Here is a 24,392-nt window from a genome sequence, read left to right as displayed (position 1 = left end):
AAGGCAGAGCAACGGCATCATGGCTACCCAACACCGGGCCGCCAGCTGCCAGCTTATCCCACTTGAGAAAATGCCACCAGAGCTCTTTCCCATTTTGTCTGGACAGGAAGACCAATCTGCTAAGTTTATTTCCTCCTTGGGGATAAAGTATAAAGTGAGCCGCCACCCACTGATAATGCCTCGATCACCTATGAGTACTTCCTTTGACTATTTTAAATGTTGGTAGATAGCTGTGTTTCCCAAAAGGGATTCTTGTGCCTGGTCTAAAGGCACAATTCATGGGACTCCCTGAGATGCGTCTTGGAGCCGACTGCCGAGGAGCCGGGACGGGACTGCCCAGCCTGTTCTCGGGTTCTGCCGTCGGGACCACGGAGCGGGCAGGAGGCAAAGACACAGCTGTGCGACACGAGGTGGCTCACTGCCCACCCGACACGAGGAGGCTTACTGCCCACCCGAACATTAAGGCTCACCTGTGCTCATCTAACCACAGGCAAGCTGCCCACCTACCCCAGGTCCGCACCCCGACCCCACTGGAACAGGCATCCCAGGGAAGAAGCCTCAGCTTTCTGAAGCTGGGTCTCAGGGAACAAGAGGTCACTTCACAGAGGAAGGGTCCTTACAGAGTACTTTTCTCCTCATGGGTACTCAGTCCCCGGATTGTCATTCTGTCCTGGGCACCGTGTCCTTGGCCCCATACTATCCCACGAGCTGCTAGGTGGGCAGATAAACAGATCCAGGTATGTCTCCTGAGCCCGGGCCTAGCACTGTCCTCTCCAGTTGGCTTGAGAGAGGCCTGGGAAGACACAGGCCACAGATACGATGGACACAGCCAAGTGCTCCACTGTTTACCCCACCCCCACCCCATCAGTCTGGACTTGGGGGCGAAGGAGACGTAGCTTCCCGTGGGACAAACCCTTTCTGAGACTCCCCAGCTCACGCCGGGGCCCTGGGATGAGGAAGTCGAGGGTGGCAGTGGGGACCTCCACGCCACTGTGCACCCAGGCCGCAGGAGGAGCGGGGAAGGCAGAGAATTCCGGGGGGAAGCGGGGGAAGGGCTCGGCAAGACTCAACACTCGTTGTTGTGACTCCAGCAAAGCCCAGAGTTGAACCGACCTGTTCTCTCCGTCTTATCAAGCTGCCCTCCTTACTGCGGGGCCAAATGTGCGCAGGGTCACACCTCAAAGCTACCACCGCTGGAGCAGAGAATTGCAGCAACCTACAAAAAAACAAGAATTGGAGACGTCAAAAGGTGGCGAAGACGGAAGATGATCCCGTCTCTAATTTCCTCCAGTTAACTCCACCAGGAGTCACAGAATGCGACTACGAGCCAGCTGCTGGCACTGTGGCATACAGCACCCAGAGCTGTCCCATCAGAGGCCGAGCGGGAGCGGGTGGGGCTGAGTGCGCCCTGCACAGACAGAACCCCTCCTCCCCGACTCTCCGACCCCACCTGCGTCGAGGGCAGCACGGCGTGGGAAGCGATGGCTGACCACCAGCACCCCAGGGCGGATGGGAAGAGTTAGACAGCACCCAGTGCTCATGGCACCCAAGAGGGGGGCGACACGTAGGACAGGTCGTCCCATTTTCTCCCCAGGGAGGGGTCGCATCCCTACCACGCGTCACGCAGGACCAAACGCGCACCTTCTCCTTTCTGCTGGGAGGTGCGGAGGACACCTGAAAGGGCAGCTGCCCGCGCGTGCTCCGAGGGCCTCCAAGTCCTGGGTGGCCCCTCTCCGAGCCGCAGCATTCGGCCGTGTCCTCCCTGGGTCTCAAGCCCAGCATCTCTGAGCTGCGCCCAAGGCTGCAAAACCAGAAGATTTCGCTGGAACAACCTGCTCCCGCTCCACCCCGAGACAACCACCTGTCCAGAAACAACTGCTTGGCGTACTTTCTCCCTTGGGCTGCCCCACGGGCAGGGAGGACCTCCCTCGTTGGGTCAGCTGGGGCTGGGAAAGCTCCAACACCCTTGTACTGGAAACAGCTCCTTAGCAGTTTCTCCAGCACCCTCTCAACCCCTCGCCACCACGCAGCCTCAACTCTCTATCCTTTCTTGGTGCCTTTCTCCTCTGAAGAGTTCCGAGGTCTTTAAAGCTACAGAAAAACGCCCCCACTTTACCCCAACATCTGCCTTCGGCAAGCCAGCTGGGCACAGCACGGTGAGAACCCTCGCTTTACTTGACACGTGACCCGCACCCTGCTGATCTATGAATCACATCAACTCTATTAAGATCTGCACGCAGTTCTCAGCAATGGACAAACAAAACATCCTTTCAGCCCATCCCCACACATCTAAGCCTTCAGGATACCCAATGTAAATCAAGCAATTTTAAGAAAAATAGTACAGTTTAGGGGCCGGCGCTTGTGGTGTTGCGGGTAAAGCTACTGCCTGTGACACTAGCATCCCATATGTGCACCAGCTCATGTCCCAGCTGCCCTACTTTCAATCCAGCTGTTAATGGCCTGGGAAAGCAGCAGTGGATGGCCCAGGTGCTTGGGACCCTGCACCCATGTGGGATCTGGAAGAAGCTTCTCGCTCCTGGCTTCAGCCTGGCCTGGCCCTGGCCAGGGGGGCAGTTTAGGGAGTGAACCAGCAAATGGGAGATCTCTCTCTCCCCCCTCCATCCTTCTCTCCGTAGCTATGCCTTTCTAATAAACCTCCCTTTAATTAAAAAATTCTATTTCTTAAAAAAGTTTTACTTTATTTGAGAGGCAAAATGAGAGAGAAGGAAAGACAGAGAAAGACAGATCTTCCATCTGCTGGTTCACTCCCCAAATGGCCACAAGGGCCAGGGTTGGGCCAGAGCCAAGAACTCCATCTGGGTCTCCCACATGGGTGGTAGGGACCCTAGCACTCAGTCCATCTTCTGCCGCTTTCCCAGGAACATCAGCAGGGGTTTGAACAGGAAGCAGAGCAGCCGGGCTGCAGGCCGGAGGCTACATTCCCACCGGGGATGCTGGCACCTCACGTGGTGGCTTAACCCACTGCACAACAATGACAGCCCCCTAAAACACTTAAAAAAAAAAAAGTCTGCAGGTGTTTGGCATGCTGGTTATAATGCTGCCTGGAACACCCACATCCCATCCTGCAATGCCTGGGTTCAAGTCCCTCTGTGCCTCTGATTCCAGCTTCCTGCTGTTGTAGCAGGCACTGGCACAAGCGGTTGGGCCCCTGTCACCCACATGGGAGACTTGGATGAAACTGGCCCAGCCCTGTCTATTGCAGGAGTTAACCAGCAGAGGGAAGCTCTCTCTCTGACTTCCAAGTAAAGCAAATATTAGTAAATTTAAAAGCCACCAAGCCGTTTCCCTCAAACACACAGGGCACCCCAGTGAAGGAAGAGAGGGTCATTTTAGAGGAAGAGGGCCAAGCAAGAGACCTGACCTTGAATCATCCGTCCATCCTGTGACCCCAGATGTAGGTCATACTTGAATACTGAGAGCACCTAATGGCCAAGCCAGCCGGGTCAGAAAGGTCACTCCCCAACTCGCTGTGGGTTCCACTAGGCCTGAGGGATTCACAGAACTGGGGGAGTGGAAAAGCACTAAAGAGCGCCAGGAAGCACCTCACTGCCATCACTACCGGACCTGACCTACCAGACCTGCTGCACTCCAGGTGGCTCCTGTAAGTGAAATGTGGGCTTGGGTGGGTGGGTTTCCAGATTTGCATTCCCCCAGGCTGCCTGCCTTGCAGAGGGCAGAGGTCCCTCTGGGGGAAGGCAGGGCGGGGAGATAAGGGACAATGCTATGCAAAGCCAGGGAGAGAAGATTAAGGAGGCTGTCTCTAGGTCCAGCAAGATAGCAACCAGGAGATGGGAGATAAAGGGAAGGCAGTTTAGAAGCCAAGGGCTGCATCCCAGCGTCTGAACACCCTCAGGGGTTGAAAGCAAAATCTAAAATCTGTCCTTGGGATGTGGGGTGCAGTGAGGAGGAAGAGGAGGAGGATGGCCAGGCCCCGTGGGTTGCACAGCAGCTGACACAGGGCCGCGGCACTGAGCCTCCGTGCAGCTGCAAACGCCTGCCATGTCGATCCCTGGAGCAGCCTGGCCAACCGGTCAGGCCAACCTAGGACAGTCTAAGACAGCCCAGGAGGAATTCGGACACTCACACGGCCCTGAGCTCCCAGGGAAGGCAGCAGAGACAAGGACCAGCTGAGTCATGGCTGGGCTGCACCACACCAGACCAGCGATGCGCCACGGCCATGCCTGCTCGGCCCCCGCAAGACAGTCCCTGCTAACCAGGGCGGCCTCGCGCATGCTCAGAGGATGCAGGCAGCTAGGACAGTGGCTCCAAGCGCCAGGAAGTGGATGTGTTTCTTGGCTTGGGGTGCAGCCTGTGCCTTGGGTAGGGCGGCAACCCTAGCAAGTCACCCGCCCCACCCTGCCTCTGACTGGCATGGGCTCTGGGAAAGCTCAGCCTCAGAGCCGCACGTCGTGGGCACCCGAGCAGGCCCCACACGCTCAGGCGCCATGTGCCGCCCCACCAGCTCTGGAATCTTCTCCGGTGGGTGAGGATTCAGAAGTGCTGCGAGGACGTAGGACGCAGGCCCCAAGCCCAGGGGGGGACCGGGGGGCACTCCAGAAGGTGAGGAGGATTCCCCACCCACCCTGTGAGGCCAACCTGCATGCAGGCCTCCTCTCTGGTTGTCATGGGCGCTGCAAACTGCCTTCCTACCCTGGGTCCCTCAAGACCACCACAGCAAATGGTCAGACTCTGGCCTCCGTTTACCTTCTGGCCCTGGCTGCTCACAACCCCCTCCCTCGGGACAGGCGCCTACAATCCTCCCCAGCCCCCTCCCTGCTGGCCGCAGACCACGTGACAGCTCCTCAGTCCCCACTGACCCAGGACACACCTCCCCCCCATCGGTGACACGGTGCCCAAGCATCACGGCTAACAATTTCTACGTGCCCCACGCCATGTGCGTGGGCTCTTTAAGAGGATCGCGCCCACTGTACAGATGGATCTAAGATTCCAGGGCTGTTACGTGGGAGAAGAACGTGAACGCCGCTGTGCACCCCAGCTTCTTCTGGAGGGAATGTGAGTCGAGGCACACGGGGCGTGAGAGCACAGACGCGCTCCCTTAGTCATGTTCTCTGACTTGCAACCATCCTGCTCTGAATCATCACTGCCCTCGTAGTGCTCGGCGCCCGGCCCTCCGCTCCTGCCTGTGTCTGGGCAGGAAGGCGTACCCCACCCCCCACCGCTGCCCAGGATCTCCACCTCCGGTACGGCGCACAAGCGTGTGCAGACACTGCCCCAGCTGTGGGCAGTGCTGGGGCGGGGGCGGGGGCCGTCCTGATGCAGCAGGAACCAGGAAGGGAGGAAGGGAGGCTGGGAGGCTGGGAGGCAGCCCCCAGGCTCTGCCTGAGATCCCAGACAGCCTGTGCAGGAGCTAGAGGAAGTTGCTGGGTGGGGCAAGCGGAGACACCCAGCCCACCAGCAGCCTGGGCAGGAGGGGCCGGTGCCACACTGCAGAGGCGAAGGCCATGCAAAGCAGATCCTACCAACGGTCTGGCCTGGTCAGTGAGGTTAACCAAGGGGGAACCTGCCAGCGTAGTGCCACCAGAAGACAGATGCTCCTCACCTCACCCAGGGTCATAACCCGACAAACACGCTGTCAGCTGAACAGCTCAGAAGTAGAAAACGGAGGTGACGTCCCTGACCTCCTGCACCCTGGTTCAGGACCTTGGGGGTTTCACTGGTGACCATGGCTCTGACGGGGGTGGGGAGTGGAGGGGCTGTACTCACGGCCACAACCCAGCACTGCCAGAGGGGATAGGCGTGGAACTTGCTAGCCAGGAAAGATGCATGTTCAACATTCCAGAGCAGCCTCTACCGAGGGCGTGCAGTCTGTTAGGGATGCAGGTGCTGGGGGCCAGCGCTGTGGTGTAGTGGGTAAAGCTGCTGCCTGCAATGCCAGCATCCCATATATGGGTGCCAGTTCCAGTCCCGGCTGCTCCTCTTTCCCATCCAGCTCCCTGCTAACGGCCTGGGGAAAGCAGTGGAGGATGGCCCAGATGCTTGGGCCCCTGCCACCCACGAGGGAGACCTCAAAGAAACTCCTGGCTCTGGCTTCGGCCCTGCCCAGCCCTGGCCGTTCTGGCCATTTGGGGAGCGAACCAGTGGATGGGAGATCTGTCTCTCCGTAACTCTGCCTCTCAAAGAAAGAAGTCTTAAAAGAAAAAAAAAAAAAAAAAAAAAAGAGAAGAAATGCAAGTGGCTCGGGCCCCATCCCAGATCCGCTGAGTCGGACTCCTCTGGCTGCGACCACTCTGCACGGAACATGCCCCAGCTGGGAGAACCAGCTTGTGAGCAAGAAGGACATAAAACCAAGGTGTCTCCGAGAACCCTCCTTCCAGGAAGAAGCACGAAGTCGACGGAGCCAGATTCAGGTCACAACTCCACAAGAAAAAACCGAAGGGAAGGGAGAGTCATCCGTGCAGGATCTATTTCTAGCTTTCTCGGGAGCAAGGACACGTCGGAGATGAGCTCCAGGCAAGGCAGGGCCAGCCGGTGTGGGTGGCCAAGCCCCGGATTCTGACAGCAGGTAGGCCAACACAGAGCACCTGCCATGCTGCTGCTACCCAGGATAGCTCCTTTAAAGGTGCCGTGGGAGGGCCTCAAGCCAGCACTCCTGGTGGCCCTGGACACTTTATCTCACCACACCCTCTCTGCTCCTCCCAGACAGCAAGAGGTGACCAGAGCATGACCTCCAGGGAAAGCAGCCCTGCGTACAGCCTGACAAACGGCTTCGGACATCCTGCAACCCAGACAGCAGGTGCCCCCGTGATCTCCACCTACAGCACACTCCCAGGGAATGCAGTGAGGCTGGGGGAGAGGTGTGGATAAGGGAAGAGCAGCAGGACCCATGGGGGAAGCAGTTTCTCTTGGTCCCTTGCCTGGACTCGGCCACGTCAGCCAGATTAAACGGGACCTTTAAGCTCTGAGCTGCCGCGAGGGCTGGGGCGACTTTCTGGAGACGCCAGCAGAGGCCCCCGGCCCTCGCCGCCACGGACGCTTCGTTTCTTCAGAGGAAGGAAGCGGGGCAGAGGCCCGGCCACAGGCGCAGCCGTTGGGACGCGAGGCCTCCGGAGGAGCCAGGTCGGCGCTCTGCAGCTCTCCTCCGGGAAGGTGTCTCCCTGCCAGGCTCTGACCGCTGCCAGACTTACGAAGCTACCTGGCAGCCATCTGTCACACAGTGCCCTGCTGCCCCCCCCCCACCCCGGGGAGGGGGGACCCAGGCGGCCCTTGGCGCCAGGCCGTGGGAAGAGCGAGTCCCCGGGCGCTCAACGGGCAGGCCAGGCTTCCCTTCAACACTGTTTCTCTGCTTGGCCACCAGCACTGGGCATTTCATCACCTTCTTGCCTAACAGCAGAAACCTGCATCTTTCTCGGCTCTGCCCAGGGAAGCCGGGGGGTGGGGGTGAGGGGTGAGCAGCCACATGGCCTGCGTGTGAATGTGAGGAAGGAAGCCCCCCACACAGCAACCCTCCCCTACCCCCAGGTCCAGCGAAGAGGGGGTGGGCAGAGGCCATGGCCACACACCTGGGTTGAGGGACACTGCTCGTAAGGGAAACAGGTTACAAGTCCAGTCCAAGTGAATCAGAGGGTCCAGCGTGTGCCCAGCTACGTGCCCCCTACAGCCCCCTCTTCCTCAGTCACCAGGGGCTTCAGCTGCCTGGGACACACACTCCGTGCCACAAAGGTGTCATGCGCTTTTCACGCGTGTACTCAATTCTCCCCACAGTCTTGTAAGGCGGTACATACAGTGACCAGGATACCACATGGCTGGCAACGGGCAGGGCCAGGGTTCTACTCCAAAATTTTGTACTTGTCCCTACTGCACCACCAAGAGGACTCCTGAAAACCCACTCCAGGCCCTGCACCTGGAGCACAACTGTCACAAAAACGCACACAGTCAACCAACTCCGTGATATGGACATGGACAGGAAGCTCCACCCATCCCCGATGCAGTTCTGCTCTTCCAGTTTCTGCGAAGTGCGCCAGGCACACCTGCTCTCCTTACCTCACTCTACAGAAGTCCAAGGACAATCGACTAAAACACTCTGCAGGGAGGGGGAGAGGGAGGGAGGGGGGGAGGGGGAGGGGGAGGGGAGGGGGGAAAGGGGAGGGGAGGGAGAGGGGGAGGGGGAGGGGGGAGGGGAAGGGGGAGGGAGGGGCGAGGGGGAGGGAGAGGGAGAGGGAGACGGGGAGGGGGAGGGGGAGGGGACCTGCAGCTCCATCTACAGATGCTACATTGTGCAACACTGCCCTTCAAAATGCTCACCTGCTCCTGGGTCTGCCCACGGGCTGGACAATTTAAAAAAATATACTCTGTCTCATAGGAAACGCAAGTCCACTGGTGCCCTTCCATGCTCAACGACCCCTCCACCGCCACCATCCCGGTCAGCTTCACGTGTGTGTGGTCAAGGAGGTGTGTGCTACCAGCACCCACAGGACCTCCCTTCTCTCCCCACGGCAGCATCTGAACTCAGCTGGGCCCCTCTGGCCACTTGTATGAAGTAGAGCAAGGACCAGCAGTGACATTTACGGCTTTAGGAGAAGCTGGGGTAAGGTTCAGCAGCCGTTTACAGGGTTTTAGGCAACATCCTGCAAGTCTTTCACAGGCCCCCAGGTCACTGGGCTGGCCTTGCCTGGGGACAAGGACGCAGCACAGACAGGAGCCCTGTGCAGGCGGCTAACCTTGGAGTGGGTCTTCACAGGGCGACACACTCCTGACACACTCCTGAAAAACCCCACAGGACTTTGTGAAAGGTAAACAGTGGTGCTCAAATGCTTCTCCCCTGACAGCTCAGAGAAGGTGGGGGCGGGGGCGGGGACAGGGACGGGGAGGAGGAGCTGCCCTTCCTTGCCCACTGGAAAAGTGGCCAGCTGTGGTCAACATTTCACAGCGGGGAATCTGACGTTACCAACCGTCAGCTGAGAGTGACTGTGCTGGGGGAGCTGATGAGCCCTGCTCCCAGGGGCTGTCTCCTTTCCTTCCTCCGCCTCCCCAAATTGCCCACTAAGAACCTTAAAGCATCCAGCACTGGATCTACAGAGCAAAACAAGCACTCTGGGATACCAGTGGCTGGCCAGTGTTTACTGCCAGCCTACCAACCAGAAACACAGGCAAGCAAAAAAGGGAGACGTGGGCAAACCCACGTGGCTGACGGTGAGGTAGGTGGCTCCGGCGAGCCAGTGTGCCCGTCAGGGAGGAGGAAGTGCCAGCCATAGCTGCCGCACCCCCCAGGGGTCTCCAGGGTGCCATAGCCTGACACAAAGGGCTGGGGCTGAAGCTGTTTCCAAGCATGCTTGCTCATTTACCTTGGACCAGGCTCATATGAAAGACTTGCAGGATGTTGCCTAAAACCCTGTAAACACCTTCGGGCTGTTCAATGCAGGTTCCTGGGTCACAAGCCCAACACTGAGAGACACAGAATCCCTTTGCAAGCCTCTGAACCCCCGCAAACGTAACAAGGCACAAGAAGAAAAGCCAGAAAGGGGAGATAAACTCCAGTGGACAGCTCCCTTACTTCTTTGTTTTTTGTTAAAGATTTATTTATTTGAGAGGCAGAGTTACAGAGAAGCAGAGACAGAGAGAGGTCTTCCATCTGCTGGTTTACTTCCCAACTGGCCGCTGATGGCTGGAGCTGGGCTTATCTGAAGCCAGGAGCCTAGAGCTTCCTCTGGGTCTCCTACGTGGGTGCAGGGGCCCAAGGACTTGGGCCATCCTCTACTGCTGTCCCAGGCCATCAGCAGAGAGCTGGATCAGAAGTGGAACAGCTGGGACTCGAATTGGTGGCCATATGGGATGCTAACACCGCACGTGGTGGCTTTACCTGCTATGCCACAGTGCCAGCCCCGAGGTACCTTACACTGCTGAGAATGCCCAGACAAGAGAGGGGTGTACTGTGCTTGCTTGGGGGTGTGGGTGTCAGTCGAGTCCCAGCAACCCCAGCACAGCCATCCTGCCCATCCATCTGCCCTGCCCCAGGATGGCTGCACACCTCCACCTGGTACCTCTGGACCCAGCATGGAGACAAAGAACTGTGCCGCACACAGATATGGGAACCCAAGCCAGCACCCACGTAGGCCACGTAGGTGGGGGGGTGGGGGTAACAGGGACATCCCCCAAACAGGACTGGCCTCTGCGAGCCTGTTTCTCAGGTGGAGCTCTTCGCCACACCCCTGCACGGAGCCACCTCAGGCTCACCCCTTCTATGTATCAAATGCCCGTGATAAAGGCTCCTCAGAGAGGACGGCCCTACTCTTTCCCTTTATCTTCCCTTAACAGTTTGCCATCCGTCAAGGGGAGGGGCCTCGCCCCCAACAGTGCTCCCTTTTATCTCCCACTGACCACACTGAGGCCAGGGGCTGGACTTCCTGCTGCTAGCCCAGAGGGGCGATGTGACTGGTTCAAAGGCTTGCCTCCAGAACTTGGCAGGAGGCCTGAGCAACACCTACCCAGCATCCACTTCAGCTCCCACTTTCACAGGCTCCAAGTCCAATGGACGGATGGGCAGACAGACAAGCACTGCCCGTGCGCGGTGTGGGAGAGGCCCGAGGCTTGCGAGAAGAGAGCTGACTTTCCGGGCTCACCCAGCAAACGCCTGAGCCACCTGCAGCCAAGTCCAGAAACCTCAGCAGTTGGCTACGGCAGCTTGGGTTCAACACCATTCACCCTGCTTTTACTAGGGAACACCACCCTCTAAGCACAGGGACCCAGGGCGACACACCACGTGCTTCCTCGCACACGCCTACCCCTTTGGCCCAACCATGCGCCTCGGCCTCCACTCTTGCTGGGACGCTCGGTGTTCTAGGGCCATCTGCCTGGTGCTAGGAGCCTTCCAGGGAAACCCAGCTCTCAGGGCAGCCACCAACGCCCCTGCTCTGTGCGGCAACAGAAAGAGCTGTGAGGCTGTGTGTGTCACTTACAGGTGGGCCGGCCAGCGAGAATTCACCTGCCACGGGTCCGAGGCCCCCGCCTCCCCACCGCGCAAGGCAGCCCCATCAGCCTGAGCGAGGTTAATGGGTCAAGAAGATGATAAAATCAGATGTTGACAAGTCTCCCAGACAGAGCTTCTGCGATGATACAAGGAATCACAGCAGAATCAATTAGGGAGAAGAGAAACTTCCTAACTGAAATACCCTCTCTGACCCCTCACAACCTCCCGGGTAGAGGGCTGGGCAGGCCAGGCCATGGAGAGGAGGAGGGGACGGGGAGCAGAACCAGGTGACAGGCGGGGCCTGCGAAACCAGTGCTGTGCAGCGGCCAGAGAAGCCACACCACACCTGTGTGAGGCCCAAGCCGCCCACTCCTGCAGCCACAAGAACCTGGCCCATCGGGGCGGGCCCGGACAGCAGTCCATCTCCAGCACCCTCCACATCCTCCCAGCCATGAAATCAGGAACAACCTGTACAGGCAAAGAAAACTGAAACCTCGCGAAATCACGCATCTACCGTGCTCGCCGAACGTACCCAAGGAAAGCTTTTTCAAAGCCCTCGAAGATGCTTCCTGACAATTCTGGAAAGAAAACACAGCCCACTACACCTGGGCAACACACACACACACACACACACCACTCGCACGAACACAATGTCACACTCCGCCGGCCCCCAGCTCAAACCCAGAAGTGCAAACCCAAGTCAAGAACCGACCTCTTCACCAACGCGTCCCTACAGTCCACGAGACGCCAGGGAGGTGCCGGCGTGGTCCCAGACTGGAAACAGAATTTTCCTAGGGTGGGGGGAAAAGGACCTAACGGATTACACACTGGCTTCCTGGCCACAGTGGGAGTGCTCTCTATAGAACAAATCGCCAGTCTCTGGGACTCCTTAGAGTCGGGCCCCAGTGCTACGCTCTGGCCAAGGGAAGGGCCACACCCCCAACCCCTGCCCAAGAAACTGCTGATTGTGGGGACGACTCTCATATCCTCGCAGTCAAGATCCATTTTAATGTCAGGGGAGTCTGAAGTCAGCCGTGCAAAGTGCTCCTAGCTCCCCCTGCCTTAAGCGGAGACTTCGAAGCACCGTGTTATCACCAGTTCTGATCACACATTCCCTACCACCCAGATCTGGAGTCAAAGACCAGTATTCTCAGTGACAGTAATTAGGCAAATGGTCTTTTAATTTTTCTTAGATTGCAGAAGGAGAAAACAGATTTCTTAGAAGCATAAGGGAGGCATGAACGCATCCACTGTGCCAGGTCCTGCGATTTCCACGGTTCCTCCGCATGTACCACCACTCCCTCACTTTAGCCACCAAACCCACCTTGGATTTCAAAACAAAACAAAACAAAACAAAACAAGGCGGCAGGAGAACCCAAACCTCCAGCAGCTGCGGTTCCAGCCCTGCCCTTGCTGCTCGCGGTCTGGCCAAAGTCTAAGAAAAGGCACATTTATGTACCTTCTCTGCAAGGTGTCTACACTGTCATCGTGTGTCCCGCATGTAGGGCAGGATTTGGTGTCAGTGGAAAAACCCGAGGGTTGAAGGTGCACTACTGCAGATGTCAGAGTCCACCGAGCTCCCGGGTGTCAGACCTGCACCGGCCACACGGCCGCTCCTGGGGCTGCAGGCCCAGAGCGGGGCAGTGAGAAATCCCCACCAGAGGACCCACACGTCTCAAGGGCCGGGCTCAGTGCAGGGCAGTGGGGCAGGAGCAAGGCCCAGCTTGCAGGAAGCTCCGGGCTTCAGTCCCCGAGGGAGAGCAGGAGCACGGTGTGGAGAGGGATCCCCGCTCACCTTCTCGAGGTTAAACGGCTCCCTTCCCTTCTAGGACGGGATGATGAAGATGGCCGGAAGGTGGGGATCGGGAGTAAGTGCCCTTACTTCTTGCCTCAAGGAGTTTTGCTTTGTTTCTGTGACAAGAAAACCCCCAGGGAGCCATCGTGTGCAAGAAAGGAGTGGGGGAAATGGCAGAGTTGGGGCTGGCACAGCCACACCGAGGTCAAGGTTCCATCCGAGAGGGACGAACTTTATCCCGCTGCTGTGGCAACCCACCAAAGGGCCTTAGGAAAAAGAAAAACAGCCGGGAACGAAATGCTCACATCCATATTTTAAAAGGCACTTGGCAGTAGTTTTAAAAGGGGGCGATGAGAAGCTCCAGAACCAGTTAGAACAGGCATGGGGAGCGGGGACTGTTGCGGGCGCTGGTGGTGCGGGCCAGGGAGCCACCCTGGAGGACCTTGGCTGCCGCACTGTGCAACAGAGTGGCCAGCAAGGCCATTCCCAGGGAGGAAGAGAGTTCCTCCTACGAGGGAGTCCAGGGCGGATGGCAGCTCGGGCTGGTTAGAGGGGAGTCCTCCGTTGGAAGGAAAACCTAGGTGTTCAAGGCCAGGAAGGAGCAGTCGGGAAGAGGAGGAGGGGGACAAGGAAGGCGGGGGGCTCCCGGGCACAGGAAGATGAAACCCCTGCGGCCAAGGAAACACCCACCACGTGCACTGAAGCACGCACACTCGGGGTCAGCTCCGACTCAACCGAGGAAACGGGCCGTCCTGGGACACTGACGGGGACACGGGGCTGTGCCTCGAAAGCCTCATCTCCCCGAATGCCCCAAGCCCACACTTCACCAACCAGAAGGCACTGCAGAGAAAACCAAAAGCGGTTCTTTTCTAAGCACCTGCCATAGCACCAATCCCAACGCGGTTCAAACACTGCACTGCGCACATCTGATCACGCAGGGCTGCGCTGTCCAGGCGGTGGGTATGTTGCAACGCGGCTCAGGAATCGGACTTTCTGAACGTCACTGAAGTCTGAAACAGCTCCATGTGGCTAAGTGCACGGGAAAGTCCATGGGTTTATTTTTTTTTTCCCCCTTCTAGTAATCCCGGGTTTCTAGATTACAGTCCATAATTTGCTTGTTTCTGAAGTTTTCAAACCCTGAAGCATGATGAGGGATGGTGTAGTGTGGGTTTACCTGCAGGCATGGGAGCAGAGTAACTGCCCGGTTTTATGACGCTGAGTGCAGGGCGGCAAATTACCCAGAAGCCATTGGTAGAGGACCATCTCCTGAAGCAATGGACCCCTCCCACGTGAGTCATCCCCACTCTGCTCCATCCACCCAACGCCTGCCGGAGCCTGATCCCGCCTCAAACACGAAGGCTGCCGTGGAAGACACCGGAAAGTGTGCGTAACGTTAGGTCAAGCCTTCCAACCACACTGGTACCCTGGAGCACGCTATGCTATGCCAACATGTACTACAAAGTCTAGAAAAGACTATGGGAAACGAGGTCGCGGGAATATGGTGATTTTTCTAAATGAAAGTATACCTGGGGCAGGTATTTGGCACTGCGGTTAAGATGCTGTGTAGGACACCTGCATCTGTATCTGAGTGCCTAGGCTCAAGGTGCAGCTCTGCTCCCGCTTCCTGGTAATATGCACCTTGCAGTTTAAGCAAACAGCGATGGCTCCAGTAGCTGCATTCCTGCCATGCATGTGGGAGACCTGGACAGAGGGCCAGGCCTCTGGCTTCAGCCTGGCCAGCCCCGGCTGTTAGGGGCATTTGGGGAGTAAACCAATGGATGGAAGCTCTCTCTTTGCCTTTCAAAAAAAAAAAAAAAAAAGTAAAAGTATAATTGAATCACTATTAATTTTCTGTAATCTAAAATTATTTAAAATATATAAGAAAAAAAAAATCCACCTCAGTCCCTCCCAGATCCCTCCATCAGTCGATGCATTTTTGGTTTGCAGCTTGGGGCCTGGCACTGGCTCATCTCATTCTATAAACACCTACTGATAAGCCCACTGCAGGCCAAACTGAATTGAGGATGACCTCACAGACAAGTTCAAGTCATATTCTTGAAACGGTCAGCAAAATTTAGGTGGTATTTGTTTTTTGAAAAGACTCTACAAATTTTATCAGGTTTTCAAAAGGGTCTAGGATTCCCTGGAAAAGTAAGGAGTACAGCAGTGGTCGAGCCCACCAGGTCGGACTTTGTCTTCTCGATACTATCGCCACCAGCCGCACAGGCTGCAGGCAGACCCTCCCACAACAAGCAACAGCCCCGGCCACAAAGGTGACGATGGCCCACACATGACCAATTCCTGGGACTCTCGACTGGGCCACAGAATAGAGGGTGGTCTCAAGGAGTATGTTTGTTTTGCAATTAACAAAAGCTACTGGCGGCTTTTTGTGGGTCTTTTAAATGGAAGCCAAGAATTAAAACTAAGTTCCCTGTGCGCTGAGCAGTTCTGCTTGCTTAAATCGCAATGCATAAATAGGCTGTAAAGGAGGGATTATATCAACTATAAAATTCAAGTCACAGCCAGGGGAGTGGGACAAGTGTCTGATTTATAAAAGAAAAAAAGAAAGCATTTGGGGAGGTAGCTGGCCTCAGTTCTTGTTTTTTTTTTCTGAAGATGAAAACGAACCAATTTTTTCCTAGCCTTTAAGCCGTCAACTGGCTGGAAAAAAAAAGAAAACTGAAAAAAAAAAAAAAAAAAAAACAACTAGCAAATGGGACCCGCCACCTCCTTACAAACGATTGTAGGGAGAAATCCTCCAAATATTTTTTTGATGACAAAAAAGCATGTCAGTTACCTCGACGGGCAGCTGGTGACCCACTGCTAAGTGGGAGTGGGGTGGGTGCTCCATGGGCTCACCAGATAGGGGTCTGGAGGGAAACAGCAGGAGCAGGCGTATAGAGCGTGCATGGAGGGCCAGAGAGGAGGAAGAACGGCTGGAGGGAGCCGGGTGCTGCCCCGGGCTAGGGAGCATTGTGGAGGGAGTGGGGGCACACGAGGGGAGCTGGGGAAGCCAGGGTTGGGTCTGGGGCAGTAGGAGCTGTGGGCTCAGTGCAGGCTGCAAAGATGATGTAAGTTGTAAGGAAACCTGTTAGAACATGGTGTGGGACTGCAGGGGAGGGAGCACAGAGTAGAATCGGGAACAAAGGAACAGGGAGGGGAAGTTGGACCTACAGGCGGCTGCTGCAGACACCAGTACAGGAGCAAATGGAGGAAGGAGAGACTGGCAGTCTTGCCAGGGGCAAGTGGCCCAGGGCATTAGGATGGGAAGAAGTTTGTGATGGCTAAGGGCTGGGGCTAAGATCTTTAAAGAAACAGATCCAGTATGTTGAGTACACTGGGTACAGACCCCTCCGAGGGGTGGGGCTGCAGCTGAGCCAAGAGACAGGAACAAGGTGGCAGGAGGCCCCAGACAGGAAAGACCCCTGGGCAGAGAGACAGGCACCTGGGAGAGGACACAGGAAGCTGCTGGATGGTCTTGATCTTGAGCACACAGCAGGCACCTGAGGGCTTTACTGATGCGTGATGTCCTGAAGACAGGCAGTTGGCAGGAGGGGCAGGAGGGGCAGGAAAGGCGAACTGGGATTTAAGGCACAGAAGACCCCGGAGTGGCAGCCGAGTGGCAGCCGTGGCAGAGACAAACAAAGCCCTCCCTCGCCGCTCCCTCCTCTACAGCCAGGGAGGGTGAAGCCTGAGCAGAGGGGCAGCCCTGGGTGAGCAGAGGTATTTACAGCCACGTGATGTCAAGGTGCTCTTGACCGGGAATGGGCCCAGGGCGGCAGCCAAGTGGCACTCTGCAGCCTCTTTGCCTCCCCAGGGTGCCCGCCACATCCTGCTTCCCAGTGGGCAGAGGAAGCTCAAAGGCTGCATCTCACATTCCAGCTGTTAGAGGCAAGCCTGCTCCTTCTCCTCCAACAGTTACCCAATTCAACACGAGGGACCGTGCTCCACCGAAGTAAACAGCTGATTCTGTATTACAGACACCAAGGGCACAGGGTCCTTGGAGAGGAGAGAGAACCATTTCCAAACAGCCTCTCGCTTTCTGTTCAGCCAGAACTTCCTAACTCTACCCCAAACGCGGCTCTGTGCCGAGTGCAGCCGGCAGATCCTGCAGGGGCTGGTCGGGCTGCCCTTCTCACGGCGACTCCACTCCGGGGTTCAATTAGTGTGCCTTCAGCTGCTCTTTTTTTAGGTCTGTTCTTTCTTCTTTTGTTTGGATCTGACTCAGGATTTACTTCAATTACCTACAGCCCTGTTGCAGTACCTAAGCAAATTAAACCATTTAAAGTGACGAAGGGGAAGGAAGTGCAGGGAGCTTTAAAACAACGTATGCAAATAGTCTCCACCCTCTCTCTCTCTCCCTCTCCCCCCTCCACCATCTCCCTTCGCTTCAATTACTAAACTCCAAGACAAGCAACTGTTTCTCAAAGGAAAATTCTAGACTCTTCAAACTCAATGAGAAAACCCAGCGGTTAAGCCCTTGGCTTGCAGAAAACTAAAAATTTCAGCCGTTCTGGAATGAAATGCTATGTTCAGAGCTATACAAAGCCAAGCAGCTGCTCCCAGCCAACATGAAACCCGAAAGGGGCGATGCTATCTTTATCCTCTACCTAGAGTCAGGGCCGGTACCGTCCCGGGCAGAGCTGCCAGCAGCCGTCTCAGTTCTAGTCTGCTGAGCATGGGAGACAAAGGCACTAGGGAGGGCCCACCCCAACAAAAACACACACCAGGCCCACCTGCAAGGGAGCAAACGCAGTTAATGATTACAAATTTTAACGAGATGCCAGGAAACAAGCAGCTCTCCATGCCATCTGGAACAGTCTTTTCCATCAGTTCAAAATTCGGACGACGGGGTGGCCTCTGTGATGGGGGATGTTTCTGGGGGAGGAAAAACAGTTTCTGTATTAAAATGAAGTCCAGCTCCCAAAGACAGAAACCGTCTTCAGATCACCTGGTTGAGTCGGGCCCAGGGCGAGCACCTCTACGACCACCTGAGAGCAGGGCCTCTCACGAGCCGGGTGCTTGCAAAGAAGCTAAGCAGAGAAGGTTCTGGTGCGAGTGACCCCCCCCCTCACTCTGAGAAACCACTGCCCACTGGTGCCCTACTTGGCCCCTAACAACCAGTTCTATTTATCTTTTTTTTTTTTTTTAATTTATTTATTTGGGAGTCAGAGAGAGAGAGAGAGAGAGAATCTTCTATCCGCTGGTCCACTCTCCAGGTAGCTGTAACAACCAAGGCTGAGCCAGGTTGAAGCCAGGAGCTTCATCTGAGTCTCCCACGTGGGTGCAGGGGCCCAAGGACTTGGGTCATCCTGTGCTGCTTGCCCAGGCACATCAGCAGGGGGTTGAACCGGAAGCAGAGCTCCGGGATTCAAACTGGCGCGCGTAAATGATGCTGGCGACTCAGGTGGCGGCTTAACCTACTACGTCACAATGCCAGCCCTGAGCATTCAGGTTTTTTTTTTTGTTTTTTTTTTTGTTTTTTTTTTTTTGGACAAGCAGAGTGGATAGTGAGGGAGAGAGACAGACAGAGAGAAAGGTCTTCCTTTTTGCCGTTGGTTCACCCTCCAATGGCCGCTGCGGCCAGCGCATCTCGCTGATCTGAAGCCAGGAGCCAGGTGCTTCTCCTGGTCTCCCATGCGGGTGTAGGGCCCAAGGACTTGGGCCATCCTCCACTGCCTTCCCGGGCCATAGCAGAGAGCTGGCCTGGAAGAGGGGCAACTGGGATAGAATCCGGCACCCCAACCAGGACTAGAACCCGGTGTGCCAGCGCCGCAAGGCGGAGGATTAGCCTGTTAAGCCATGGCGCCGGCCAGCATTCAGTTTTAAACAATGGAGCCATTGCTATCTGGCCAACACTGTCACCAGCCCACCACACACGTAAACTGCCAAGGAACCAAGGGCGTGAAGGGACCTGGCCTGTGTTGTGAACTGTCACCGACAGCACGTTTCCTGCTACGTCTCAAGGACCATCTGCACTCAAAGAAAAAGCGAAACACTACTGTGTGGCCTGGCGGGAGACCTCCCAGAGATCAGCAAGGGGACTACGGCACCACCCTGGCTGGTGCAAACCCCAGCTCCACCACTGGCAGCTGTGGTCAGCGGCTTGGCCATGTGGCACTGCCCACAGACAGTTCCAGAACCTCGTGCCTCAGTTTCTCTCATCTGCAAGATGGTGATGAGACCCTTCTTCCAACAACTGGGGTGAGAGGTCCCCCTGCACGGGACACAGTGCAGCTCCCTAAGCACTGTCTCTTACCACCTGCGTGCTCACACCTGAGCCGCCACGTGCTGCCTGCACACACAGTGTGGGAAGTGCCCAGCTGTGCTTTGGGCTTAGCTTTACCAATTGTGAGTTCAACAAGAGCTAGAGACATTGCATTCAGAGAGAGCAGCACCTGGAGACTGGCACCTATGGTTCTGGGACCTAAGAATCGGGGTTTCCAAGGTGCTCCCAACGATGCCGGCCTGCACACTTTGGAAATCACTGCTCTACACAACAGCGAACTCAGCCTGAGCCTCCCCTGCTTCACCGCCGTGCACAGTGAGCCCTCTGCAGATGAAGGGAAGGCCAAGCTGGGCACTGCTCGAGTATCCCTGTGTTCCTGCACACTTCCTTGCACCCTGTACCTGTGCAGCCAGGCAGGTTGCGTGGCCGTGGGTTTCCCACGCCGCTGATGCCTATCCTGTCCAGACCGAAGCTTTCTAAAAGCCGACGTGTGAGCCCTACAGTTCTCTCCTAGAAGCACTTGTAATGGCAGGGGCAGGTACGAGAGCAGCCTGGATCCCGGGGTTACTGCTTGGAAGGCAGCTACACCACAGAGCTGCCAGGACAACAGAGGATTTTGTACCATCAGGCAATGGCATATTATGGGTTGAGCCACTGAGATTTTTCAAGGTTTGTTTGGTAGATGAATAATGCCTATCATAATGACAAGAATATCCACACCATCACTCTGATAAGTCCAATCTAGTAAACACCTAGTGAGGCATTTTATAAAATCAGCCAGGATTTCTGCCCTGTTCTCACTCACTTCTACTCATGGATATACATAAAAAAATTTTTTAAATATTTATTTGAAAGTCAGAATTATGGGGGAGGAGATTTTCCATTTGTTAGTTTATTCCCCAACTGACCGCAATAGTGGGGGCTGGACCAGGCTGAAGCCAGGAGCTTCTTGTGGGTCTGCCACGTGGATGCAGGGGCCCAAGGACTTGGGCCATCTTCTACTACTTTCCCAGGCCATAGCAGAGAGCTGGATCAGAAGAGGAGCAGCTGGGACACCCACTAGCCACTCACATAAGATGCCATCATCCTAGACAGCAGCTTTACCTGGAATGCCACGACACTGGCCCCTAAGCGAACAATTTTTTAATTTTTTTTTTTTTTTTTTTTTATTTTTGACAGGCAGAGTGGACAGTGAGAGAGAGAGAGAGAGACAGAGAGAAAGGTCTTCCTTTGCCGTTGGTTCACCCTCCAATGGCCGCCGCGGTAGCGCGCTGCGGCCGGCGCACCGCGCTGATCCGATGGCAGGAGCCAGGTGCTTCTCCTGGTCTCCCATGGGGTGCAGAGCCCAAACACTTGGGCCATCCTCCACTGCACTCCCTGGCCACAGCAGAGAGCTGGCCTGGAAGAGGGGCAACCGGGACAGGATCGGTGCCCCGACCGGGACTAGAACCCGGTGTGCCGGCGCCGCAAGGCGGAGGATTAGCCTGTTGAGCCACGGCGCCGGCCTAAGCGAACAATTTTTAACCTCCCATTTTGGGTCTCTCACCAAATGCCAAAATTTTTCATTGCAAGACGATTATGTGAGTAGTTGCCTACCATATACAAAGTGAAATATGCGAAGATATACTGATAACGTGAAAAGTGAACACAGGAGCGGGCACCGTGGTGCAGTGGGTCCCACCAGTTTGAGTCCCAGCTACTCCTCTTCCAATCCAACTCCAGTCTAATGTGCCCGGGAAGCAGCAGACAACAGATGTGCTTCAGTCCTTGTCAGTCACATGAGAGACCCAGGTGAAGTTCCTGGCTCGAGCTTCAGCCTAGCCCAGCCCAGCCATGGGTGTTGTGGTCATTTGGGAAGTGAATCAGATGATAGACGATCTCTCTCTCTCACATACTCTGCCTTTGAAATAATTAAGTATACATAAAACATATATATATTGAAGTGAATACACTGTGGGTTTTGGAGCAGAGCCCTACGACCTATGAAACAGGACATGTGGACAAGTGTCATATTTCCTAACTGCTCCTCTGGGGCAGATCACAGCAAAAGTATTTCAATCTCATTTATTTAATCATGTGTGAATCTATAACCTACTTCTCCCAAGCAGGAGAAGGTGATGTCTTTAAAAGCACCAGCATTTAACTACAAAACCTTTTTTTTTTTTAAATCAGTTTCCAGTTAATGTAGGAACATTTTGCAATTTAATATGCAAGTAGTAAGCTGACCACAGTAGAATGCCCACCAGACCATGTGGAACGAAACATACCACTATCTCTCACAAAAATGACTACCATTCCCTGTCCCCTCTCCACATGCCCAAACTGCCACACAGAACACCTAGATGAACCACTTAAACCAGGAAATTTATAAAATACACAGAGAGAGAAGAGAGAGAGAACTTAAAGACATGCAGGAACATCACACAGGACCCTCCAGGTCTGCAGGACAGGATAACACCTCCACAAGGACTTGTACCCGGAGACAGCATCCCTTCCTACCGGGATTGCCCTTGCTCCCTCTACAGGGCACAGGAGGATAATGGCTTTGTGGACACATGCACACACACTGTATCAACTCTGAGCAGCCAGCCGCTCTCTGCTCCCCACTGAGACGTGGGCAAAGCCCTGCCCTGGGGTGATGGGGGCCCTGCTGCTTTTGGACCTCGCAGGGTGTGTCACAGTGCACCTCTTTAGGCACCTCCGTGCAGAGCCCACAGAAAGGCGCCCACTCATGCAATGTCCTGGATCTCCTGCTACACCCCAGCTGTAAAGCCAGAGCTGGAAAGTAACACCAAGGCCCCGGTGCTGGGAGAAGATCGCCTCTGATTATAGCTATTTGGCAACCGTTGGGTTTTCTTGGTGAGTGGATTTTTTTTTTTCTTTTTTCATGCCTTTCAGGAGTCATGAAAAAAAAAATCATTTAAATATAATGAAAACTTGGGGCAGGCATTTGGCCTAGCATAGTTAGGGAGCTGCTTAAGCTCACATCCCACACTACAGCGTTCCAGCTCCCAATTCCAGCTTCCTGCTCACGTGCAACCTGGAAGGCAGCAGTGGCGGCTGAAGTGCCTGGGTTCCGGCCACCAGGTGGGAGATCTGGATTGAGTTCCCAGCTCCTGGCTTTGGACCCTGGCCTGGGCCTGTTGCAGGCATTTGGGGAGTGAATCAGCAGACAGGAGCATTCTACCTCTCCAACCACCCCTCACAAATGTTCATGGAAAAGTGGAATTAAAGGATAAATTTATTTGGAAAAAAAATGAAAACCTAAAAATTTAACATAAGTGAAGGTCTTTACAAAAAAAAGATTTATTTGAAAAGCATAGTTACAAAGAGAGAGACAGAGAAACAGAGAGGTCTTCCATCCACTGGTCACTCCCCAAATGGCTACAATGGCCAGGGCTGGGCCAGGCCAAAGCCAGGAACCTGGAATTCCATCTGGATCTCCCATGTGGGTGCAAGGGCCCAAGAACTGGCCACCTTCTACTGCTTTCCCAGGCACGTTAGCAGGGAGCTGGATCAGAGTTACAGCAGCTGGGACTCAAACAAGCTCCCATATGGGAGGCTGGCAACCCAGGCAGTAGCCTAACCCGCTGCACTGCAACGCTGGCCACAGAGGGCCTATTTTTTTTCCCTTGAGATACTTAACAATATTAATGAGATTGATAAAGTCTCCATACAAACTCTAAAACGGGATTATTTCTTTGCTTTTCTTAAGGAGCTAACACCAGGGAACATTCTCTTGGGATACTATAGATAACAGGAATATGTGCAGTTAGATCACAGGTGGATTTATTACTAAATGCACAGCCAAAGAAAGCTCTGCATCACATCTCGCTGGTGCTCAGCACCCTATTATCCAGCGAGATGGTTTTATGACACTCGTAACGTCTCCTCAAATCTGCCCTCATGTGTGTATCCGCAAGGCAGGCATCAGAGGAACGCCCCACGTTTAGAAAATGAACACTATCTAAGAGAATTCTGTGACGTGACCGGCTCAGTTTATTTCCTGCACAGTCGTGTTCATCGCGAGAGAGCAGCCAGCGCTCGGTCAGTTCCTGGGGGTTTATAAATGGGACACTTTATATAGAGCCCAAATCCCCTTTCCACTCGCTGTGGCATTGGTCTTCCACACACTGTCCACATGTCAGTCATTTATTTGCAAGAGCTTAACAAGCTGATCATTCTGTCCCCAGCCCCAGGCTGGCCGGGCCGGCTTCTTGGAGGCGCTGCCACCAGGAACCTCCTAAGCCTCACTGACCTGCACCCAAATACATCTCAGGCCATTCAGGCGTCACGTCCTGGTGACATTAAGGCCGTGACCAAAGCCAGTTCTCGGCGAACACACCCTGGGCCGGCACATCCACATCCCACCCACTCCGAGGCGGCTCCCCTGTGTGGAGTCCCAGCAGGCACAGGGGCTGCTGCTGGGGGCTGCTGTGTAGATCATATGACTGCTGAAATCCCTCAGATAAAGGCGGGCATTGTCCACTCTTCCTTGAAATCTCAAAATCCTGGCTAAGACCAGCAATCAAGTAACATTTCACTCCTCCAACAACTTTAACTCAAGTGATCGAATTCTTCTCCTTGGACCTCCACTCCCCCCTTATAAATAACGCAACATCTTGTCAAAAGCCATTTTCGTCGGCCGTTAAAGCGGGCTGATGGCATTTACTTGATGGCATTTACTTGAAATAAAAGATTAGCATTATGTGAAGGCGGAAAAGCTTTAAACAAACAATGAGTGTTACACACGAGAGCCCAGTAACTGCCCATCAAACTTCCACTGCGTCTCCACCGAGTACTCTGGATGCAGCCCCCAGCCTGCTGGGCCTCCGGCGGCAGAGTCCCCCGTGCCTGTGACTTTCGGAGGCTGATCCCCCGGCAGCCAGCAGCTGTTCCAATCCATGCCTGGAAGCTTCCCTCCAGCCCCACCACCCCAACCTCTCCGCAGTTGTCCCCAGGCTCTGCCCACCCGGCGGATATGACAGGCACATCATCTCAGACCCAGTCGCCATCACGGCGAGCCGGTCACTTCCGCAGGCACAGGAGGCAAATTCTTCCACCCGGAGCGGCATCCCTCCACTCGTCCCCTCGGTGCTGTGCCCACTCCGAAGAGCATGCAGACCTGGCTGCTTGCTTCTTGGGAAGTCCTGGTTTTCATTACTTTTCCATCTGCCCCGAGCGTTCAATATCCAGACAACTCACTCCTATTTCTTTATGCAATGCCTGTGCATCTCCCATGCCTCACAGTGCCGAGAAAGGCTAGCCTACAGAATACTTTCCACCTTAAGCATGGCAGGCAGGAGGTACGGTTTCCATGGATACTCACAACCAAATTTCACAAGAATTAAATTTTCAAAAGGAATTTCTCGTATGTAAAAACAAAACAAAAACGCCAGTGTGCTTGAATAAAGGACAGAAAA

At 55.1% G+C, this 24,392-nt stretch overlaps 1 protein-coding gene across 5 annotated transcripts in view; it reads right to left on the bottom strand.

The window, feature by feature from the left end:
* Positions 1-24,392, bottom strand: part of RREB1 (ras responsive element binding protein 1) — a 135,331-nt gene that overhangs the window by 74,629 nt on the left and 36,310 nt on the right. For 3 of the 5 annotated variants that reach the window (XM_062184305.1, XM_062184335.1, XM_062184314.1), the window contains exon 2: positions 1,114-1,216. The gene's annotated coding sequence lies outside the window, so the exon portion shown is untranslated. Of the gene's footprint in view, positions 1-1,113; positions 1,217-1,641; positions 1,802-17,476; positions 17,619-24,392 lie in introns of all 5 variants that reach the window. The other 2 variants (XM_062184318.1, XM_062184329.1) reach the window with 2 other exon arrangements.

Source organism: Lepus europaeus, chromosome 3 (assembly GCF_033115175.1).
Source record: "Lepus europaeus isolate LE1 chromosome 3, mLepTim1.pri, whole genome shotgun sequence".
Classification (NCBI taxonomy): domain Eukaryota; kingdom Metazoa; phylum Chordata; class Mammalia; order Lagomorpha; family Leporidae; genus Lepus; species Lepus europaeus.
Note: the sequence above shows the minus strand (reverse complement) of the source record. Positions and strands in the feature narration are given on the sequence as shown.